This window comes from Nicotiana sylvestris, chromosome 5 (assembly GCF_000393655.2).
Source record: "Nicotiana sylvestris chromosome 5, ASM39365v2, whole genome shotgun sequence".
NCBI classification, from domain to species: Eukaryota; Viridiplantae; Streptophyta; class Magnoliopsida; order Solanales; family Solanaceae; genus Nicotiana; species Nicotiana sylvestris.
Genome location: NC_091061.1, coordinates 90082665 through 90091598, shown reverse-complemented (window position 1 = coordinate 90091598; position 8934 = coordinate 90082665). Strand labels below are relative to the sequence as shown.

General features: G+C 35.4%; 1 long non-coding RNA gene across 1 annotated transcript; it reads right to left on the bottom strand.

Moving 5' to 3' along the window:
- Positions 1-621: 621 nt before the first annotated feature.
- On the bottom strand, positions 622-3909 carry LOC104230921 (uncharacterized). The gene is made up of 3 exons (XR_711980.2): positions 3804-3909; positions 1876-2085; positions 622-870 (listed from the first exon to the last, which is right to left on the bottom strand). It is a non-coding gene; the product is annotated as an uncharacterized lncRNA (long non-coding RNA).
- Positions 3910-8934: the final 5025 nt, after the last annotated feature.

Here is an 8934-nt window from a genome sequence, read left to right as displayed (position 1 = left end):
CCCTACATTTCGTATGCAGAACCAGTTATTTCCGGTCATGGAGCGTGTTGACTTCTTTTGCTCAGTTGACCGTTTTGGAGATTTCGAGGTAGTTGCCCGGTGTTTTCGCAGACCTTGTCTCTCCTTCACTATCTTTACGTTTATTGTATTTAGATCTAGAATTTCATTGTTCTTTTCCAAACTTGTGATGTATAGATGCTCATGAACTCAGTGACACTCCGATGTCGGGAGTTTCCGCGTTACGTTTTGGGTTTCTACCCCGTTTATGAGAATTTTTGTTATTTAAAACTACTTTGATTCATTTTCTGTTAAATGTTGGAAGTATCTTGGAAATGTTGGTTTGCCTAGTACCATGTTAGGCGCCATCACGACATGTTAGGATTTTTGGATCATGACAGCCGCATCTCATGTATCATGTGCATTTTAATTCTAATATTTTTCAATAAAAAGTTGTTATTTGCTTCACTTATCTAAGACTAGAGAGATGATGCCCGTGCTATGCCCGGGCCCAACATTATTTTTTTTTAACTTGGCGATGCAACTATAAATGATGCTCCATATTAAGATTAAAATTTTGATAGAGTTTCCATACAATATGGGTATAATTTTCGTTTTCTTCCCAATATGTGCAAAAAAGGAACAGGAGAGTGGTTCCTCTCCAGTAACATGTCCAAAGCTTCAATTATTGCATTTTTCAGCTTGCTTCTTGTCGTTGCAAATCTGTCTCACTGTTCCGCATTTGTTGAAACTCTATAGTTGCTCAAAACTTATTGCTGTCAAGTTGCCTTGTCTTGTAGGTTGGGTTTGCATACTCTGTTGGACTCGGCAATGTATTGATCACTTGATCACTCTCTGTCCTTGAGAGAAAACCTAGAGGTGCCACCATAACACGTGGTTTAGACTATAGTAAAACCTTGCGATTATCATTTTTAAGCGATCCTCTTGTAGAAAAAGGTAACAAAGGATTTTGTACCAACTCTGAGAACATGTAAACAGATTAATAAAACTATATGCTGATATCGATTCAACACTTACCAGACATGAAAAGCAATGATGGAGATGTCAGTCGACCAGAAAGAAAATGAAATAAATCTCATTCCCAAACAAAGTTGAAATCAAACTTGAACAGAAATTTGGAGTTCCACAATTATAGAAAAAGAATGCATGAGAAAATGTAATCATTTTCTTTATTTAAAAAATGGAACACATTTTCTTTGTAAAAGGTGAAACAATCTTCAGTAACTTATTGTCATAGCCCCCACCCCCAAAACAATAAACTGGTTGCTCGGACTAAGGGAGTACATATATTTGTTTAAAATTTGAGTTTCTTCATTTTTACTCCTAATTGAGCACAAAGAAATAGAAAATTCTCTTTTTCTATGCGCATAATCCTCACATATCAGACATTTGTATTCCCATGCATGGCATATTCACCTGTACTTGGCTAGGATTGCTAACAACAGTGAAGAAAAAAGGAAATTGGACTTGAATTCAGCAGGTGGATCATTAGTAGGCTGTTAGCAATAGTATACCACTCATTAAAGACATGCCTTTTTTTTAATCCGCATTGTAGGCAACCTAGTAAACAATTTGGATTACGAATATGACCGTAAAAAAGTGAAGTGAACTCTTGTGGTCTTTCCTACTGGTTGATGTGGTAAAATTAGATCTCACATTAACAGGATAGACTTTGAGGCGAACAAATCACAGACAATCTATTTAATAGGTAAAACAACAAATGATGCCAAACAAAATACAGTCAATCTATTTAATAGGTAAAACTACAAATGATGCCATATTTTAGCACGAAAACTTACTAATCAATTATCTTGGATCCAACCTAAAAGTTGAAAGGGGAAAAGAACATAACTTTACCTCTAATTCATGCGTTCTTTCAACTGTAAGAATAATTTCATTTCAATGCTTGATAGCGTTGACAAACTCAGTATCAGAAACTGCAGAAAGCTCAATCAGACTAATTTCATTCTTCCAATGGAGCAGAAATGTCGAGATTTATAATAGTCCCGTCAGTTGTTGATGATACTGGTTCTGCTGAAGCAGTACTAAAAGAAAGACACACACCTGCTGCAAAGAGTTACAACAATAACATGAGATCTCTTAAGCCCACCAAAAGCTTGGCTGGATGAAGATACTCTGCAACAATCGGGAGATTCATATTCCAAATATGTGCTTATATGAACTACATATCCTCATTTTAGTATTTCGAATTCTAAACATGTTTCATGAGAAATGAAACAGAATGTTCTTCACCTCTTCCTTCTCTTTTTTTATCTAATAGCATTTTGGTTGACGAAATGAGATACATAAGAGAGTTGTTTAATAAGTTATATGAAAAGTTGCATAGTAGGTTAACTAATCCCACCATGGAGGTATGACAATTTTACTGACTAAACATGCAGAGCTTACTAGGAAAAGTAGGTACCAAAAATGCAAGTGTTTTTTCAGTAATGAAACTTCATGCTCCTTAGGAGATATATTTTTGAAATGTGAAGAGACATGTCTGAGATACAATCAACCATTTGTTCGTATGAATTGGAAGCTTTTGAAAAATTGATCAGCCAAAATGAACAACAAAAGGGAAAAGACTTTAATTACATATTCTACATTTATCACAACGATAATGATTCTTTAAACTTAAGATAGAAATTATTTTGCTTAAGAGTATAAAACATAATGAGCAAGAATCACTATAGAAAGATTTAAAGAGACTTATAGCCTGTTTGGCCAAGCTTCTAAAATCAGCTTATTTTGAAAAGTGCTTTTCTCAAAATTACTTTTCAAAAAAATGCTTTTGATAATAAATAGTTTGTGTTTGGATAATTAATTTGAAAAACACTTTTGAGTAGTAATTAGTGTTTGGTCAAGTTTTTAAAAACTGCTTCTAAGTATATTTTTCTCAAAAGTGCTTTTAGAGAGAAACTACTTTTTCTGCTTCTCATAAAGTGCTTCTGCTTCTCCTCAAAAACACTTTTTTCCTTCTAACCTCAATTTTTGGAAAAAAATATTTTTGGCAAAAACTTTTAGCCCAAAAACAAGCTTGGCCAAATAGGCTATTACATCATCATCAGAGAAGATGCATGTTGAACAGTCGTATTTCCTTGTATAACCCCACAGTGAATGCATGTATGTTGTACTACTTGACACTAAGGAGCAAAAATCAAGTTTCAAGTAAACTTCAAAGCCATAATTATATAATGACGTGAACTCACATCTTTGTTCAGCCGTATTACAGAATATGCAAATATATATGTGGACCAATTATTATGTTGTCTCATATAATTAAGGGAGATAAGTACCCTAGAATATGAAGAGTCACATCACATCTGAATAGTAGTAACTAATACAAACATGTTATTAACCAACACAATTGTCACAAGAGATAGAGAGAACAATCTGCAAAATGCTTATGCAAGCAAATGGCATACATTTGAAACATGCTTCTTTAACACAATAATAAAAATGCACGTATTGTTTACAGATATTGCCTACTATAAATAATAAGTGTATGCCTTTGTTGAATGATAGATAAATGTATTGTAGAAAATCTATTGAAAATAAAAATAGTGCAAATATAAAGACCATCTTGCTTGTAGTACAGTTGAAAAGTAGAGCATCTATCTTTCCAGTAGCTCATCTGAAGTTGGTCCATATAGCGAGCAACCTCGCGAAACAAATAGACAAATGGTTTATTATGAATTTAATTTTTTCTCCTTTTACCGACTAATTAAGCACTATATATCAAATTCACAAATCACAACTACAATTTTCTAAGAACTACTTACAAGCATTTCTTCAACTGATTGAGGGTTGATCTATGACTAAATCATCTTTATTGTATGAGAATCAAGCCCTTAGAAGCTGCCAAGCATTAAATTTTTCCCGATTGGATTTAGGATAGCCAGCTCTGCATGAATATAATGGCATAATCTAATTTTCATGTGATTTAAGATCCATAATAACTTGGTAACGTAAGATAATGATACATAGGCAAACCAAAATTAAATATCTGGAAATAACTAAAAGTTTGATAAATCTTTATCAAATTAACTGGGATACAAAATTACAGCCAACTAATGCCCACAAGTCCAGTCGTCGTGCTCATCATATAGCAGTTAGTGCTGCGCAATACGATTGGTTTTGTGTTACTTTTGTAGGAGTATCAGTACATTGTCGGTGTCGTCTCCTGTAGCAGTAGGTAAAGTTTTCCTATAAGATATTTTATCAAATACATTACGGGCATTAGTAGTGTTTGGTAATAATACAAGTGGATTTACAATAAAAGTGTTAGGAACTGACAAGAAATTAAACATTAAACAGAATATATAACAGAATTCACATGCATGTACACATTCCACCAAGAAAATAGGGAGAAAACAAAAAAGAAAGAAAGAAACACGAAAAAAACTCAGCGCATGTCACAGGTACGAAAAGGGGAAAAGAAAGAGCAAATAGAAAAATCTGAAAATCTAACCAAAAGCTAAAAATGAGAGAGACGAAGTAATAATGAAGAGACCCGAAACAGAGCCTAAGTAAAGCACACAAAAGGCGACAGTTGAGTACACAACAACTATTTGCAAACGATGTTGCGTAGAAGTGTGACCAAAAAGTGTTAAACTAATTAAATAAGAAGATTTTAGGTAAATCTTAGCCCAAGATAATTTACCCTAGATCTAAAATAGAAGATAAGAATGAGCAAGCATAGCACACATAAGATTTAACTATAACACTGATTGAATCTCATTATATAAGAGGAGGATGGTAATTTTCATAATATTAAACAACAATTAAGAAAACATTAATGAGAAAGGTCACCGTTCTTTAACAAGGTAGAACCTCATACATTTGATATGATGAGACTAACGATATGTATTGAAGAACTGAGCTTCCTTGCTTCTTTATCCTTCGTGGTGGAGAGATCTCTCCTCCTTTCTGGAAATATGTCTGTGTCTCCATTTTTTTTCGGCCCCCCTTCTTCCTCTTATCACTTAGTTTATATACTAGGTCTTCTCCTTTACCCAACGGTCATTAACCATAGTACCCAGGTCGTTTGACTATATTACGGGTTGGCCCCTTGAAATGCCGTAATATCCAATTCGCCTCCACGTATTTTGAATACGTGACCTCGGCCGTGGCCGAGGTGCATGTCGTTATAGCGTTGTATGGATACAACTGTCCCAAGTAACTCTTCGTCGTCCCTTTCCACGCCGATTCTTGTTAGGTCAGATTTTGGCCCATACAGTTAGTCCCTCCGCTAGTTGGGGTCGCCTCTGGGTGAGCTCGATGGGCGGACTATGTTGATTCGAAAATTGGGAGAAATCTGAATGCTTTACACGAGAGACGAGCACCTCATGGCGAGGTAGCGACGTGACGTTTAGAGACCTGCATCAGACCACCACGTCAGTTCAGAATATTATTAATACTTCTCATGCGTTATTATGGCACACGTTTTCTATGCATTGCGTCGTTTGTCGTACCCTTTCCATTTTCTAAATGGCGACATTTGGTTTTCTCGCTGAGGGCATTTATATCCCTATAAATAGGGGAGAATCCTTCATTTGAATGTTACGCTTTTTAATCGCTCAAGAGATATTTTGCAACTCTTCTTTTCCTTCAGTTTCTCATATTCCTATTTCTGTTAGGATTTGTTGTGACCACTATTTTTTTCCCTTATCATTCTCGTTTCTTTCAACCAAAGAAAAAATTTGGCTGGTGTTTCTTCCAACTCTGATTGAGCCGTTGATGCTCCGGTGCCGAAAAATAATGTACCCCTAATCGAAGAGGGAGTGGGTCCGGTGGAAGATGAGAGTTTTCCGACGATAGATGAGGTGGTTCCCCATCCTGGGAAGACGATAGATGAGAGTATTCCGATGATAGATGAGTCGGAACCTGTTTTCTCGACGATGGATGTTGTGGCGCTCATGGCATTCAAAGTCAAATGGAGGATTCCCGATCACATTAAGCTAGTTCAGACGGGTCGAGACATAGTGCATATATATCGTTCGGGCTACTATTTGTTCTACGCATATCCATTTGTCATTGGATACACGCTTCCCCTTCCCTCGTTGACGGTGGACTTCTGCCGCTTCTACGAGGTGTGTCAGGCCCAGCTCTCTCCGTACGTGTACAAGCTCTTCCTTATGCTCAGCAAGTACGCAGAGCTGGCCGACCGAGGAATTTCTATACAACACATGTTGCTTCACCTCTTCGCCCCCCCCCCCCCATTTTCTTAGGGGCACGATGATTCACATGCGTCATCGAGGAACCAAGGATTTGGTGGTTGTAAGCACGTGATTTTTGCCCAATATGAGAATTACTCCCAAAAAATCCAAAAATAAAATGATTTTTCTTTGGTGTGCAATTTTGTGATATTTTGTGATATTTTGAATAATTATTTGTATTTGTCTGTGCGTGTTTATTTGCTAAATTAATAAAAAATACAAAAATATGTCGCATTTTGCATGTAGGATTTAATTCTAAAATTGTTAGTAATTAAATTTGTTTTACAAAAATTAAAAATTACAAAAATAGGCATCGTTTGCATTTTTAGCATTTAATGTCCAAATATACAATTTTATGCTTAATTATTAATTAATTGTGCGTTAATTGTTATTGGGAGTTAATTTGCGCTTTTATAACTTAATTTAATTCTTAATAATAGTTTAAGTATTTTTATAAATTAGTTTTAGAAGAAATAAAAGAAGAAAAGAGAGCGAAAATATAAAGAAAGTCGGAATTGGGCCTCTTCTTCGATTTCAAGCCACATGCCCAAACAATGGCCCAATCTTCCCTACGACCCAGTCCATTTTGAACTGGGTCGACCCAGTCCATAACCCAACACCTCTATTATCTTACAAACAATAAAAAAAAAGAAGAAGAAAAAACCCTAAAAATCTAAACCATCCGCCCCCCTCTCCTATCTTCTTCTTCTTCCTCCAAAGCTCCAACCAAGCATCCATGGCTGCCCTTTACCTTCTTCTTTGACACACCCTCATCGTCCAAACAGCTGCTGCCCAAGCACTTCATCTTCTTCGTCCACCATTGTTGCTCTAGTTCGTCGTCGTTTGGTCGAGCTTCATCTTCTCCGGCAAAACAGTCCGTCGTCGCCACCAGTTGCTTCTGCTTGTGCGTCGACCAGCCCGTTGTTTGTTTCGAGCCTCGTCACTGTTGCTTCTATCTCAACCGAACAACCAAACGAACACAGCCATGGACGAGCTTCGACATCGACCATGCCGTCGTCCATGGCTGTCCGCGCCGTGCTGCTGCTCGCTGCTTCGGATTGCTGCTGCTTCACATCGTCTCCCTCGCTGTGCTGCTGCTCACGTTTCCGCCATGGCCACGATGCTGTGGATGCTTCATCTTCTCCGAACAAACAACCAAACGTTGCTTCTGTTTCGCGTAAATTATTGCTACTATTTCGACGTTACTCAATAAAGTCGAGTTCAAGCTTTTGTTCGAGCTTTGGTTGATATTTGTTAAAACAGTCCATACATGGTTCGAGTTCGTCGTTGTTCATCTCCGGTTAGTTGTTCTAAATTTTATTTTTGTTCATATTTTTGTTTGATATTTTCCGGATCCAAAATCGTTAAATGATTTAATCCTTGTTTTGTTCGTTGTTCATCATTGAAATAATTTTCTAGTGTGTTCATGTTGTTTGTTAAATTAATTTTCAGATTTCAAAATAGAAGTTTAATTAGTTGTTTTCATATTCATGTCATGTTTGTATTATTGTTTAAGTGAATATTTGTTAGTTTGATGTTTGTTAGATACAAATTGAAATTTAATTAAATATTTCTTCAATTTGTTTCATGTGTTTATGTATTGTTAGAAATTGTTAATATTGTTAAGTTCAAGTTTAAGTTCATAATTGTTTCTTCGTCGATCTTGTTATTTGTTTAAAGAATTTAGTTGTGTTAGAGAAATATGTTGGTTTAATCGTTTAAATCCATCATGTTTGTTGTTTAAAATAGATTTAATTCATGTTCATACTTTGTTTGATTGTTCTTGAATCCGAAATTTGTATAGCTTGATTTCTTGTTTACCATTTGTGATTATTTCTTGAATTTGTCTCATAAAATTTAATATAGGAATTGTTGGTTGTAATATTGTTAGAATTGATTTTAAGTTCAATATGATTGAAGTTAGAAATCTAAATATACTTGTTTGTTGTAGTTGTTGAATCCGAAAATAGGATTGTTTGTTGCTAAAATATTGTTCAATCAAATTTTAGTTTGTTCTTTGTTGTTCAATTTGTGTTCATGTGATTTGTTGTTGAAATGTTGTTAAAATCGTGTTCATGTGATATTGTTGTTATGATGTTCATCCGTGTTCATATTGTTGTTTGAACATTGTTAGAAATTGATCATATTGTCTATATTTTGGTTAAGTTTGATTAATTGATGTGTTATAGCTGATGGGTAGTTTGGTAATTTATAGTACTTTCGGGGGTAAAATAGTAATTTGCAATAGGGTCAGAGGGGTAGTTTAGGAATTGTACATTTTGTAATTGTTTATATGAAGCATGGGGGACAAAATAAAATGGGGTGGGTTGTGATATGGTTATTTAATGTAAAGGGGGGACAAGATTTAATTTAAAGGGGGAATCTTGCATTATTTTATGTTAGGCATGGGGGACAAAATGAAATGGGATGGTGTGATATGTTTATTTAATGTAATGGGGATGAGTGGGAAGATAATGGGTTGGGTAGAGAAAAAGTATGGATTTTAATTAATTGAAAGGTTTATGGGATGGGTTATAAGAAGAAGTCTTGAAATCAGAATAGGGGACAATACAGACAGACAGACGAAAAAAAAATACAGATAGAGAGGAAAAAATCTTACAGAAAGAGAATAAGAGAGAGAAAAAAGGTTGAACATTTAAGAGAGAGAAAATTCCGGAAAAAAAAATATTTAAAC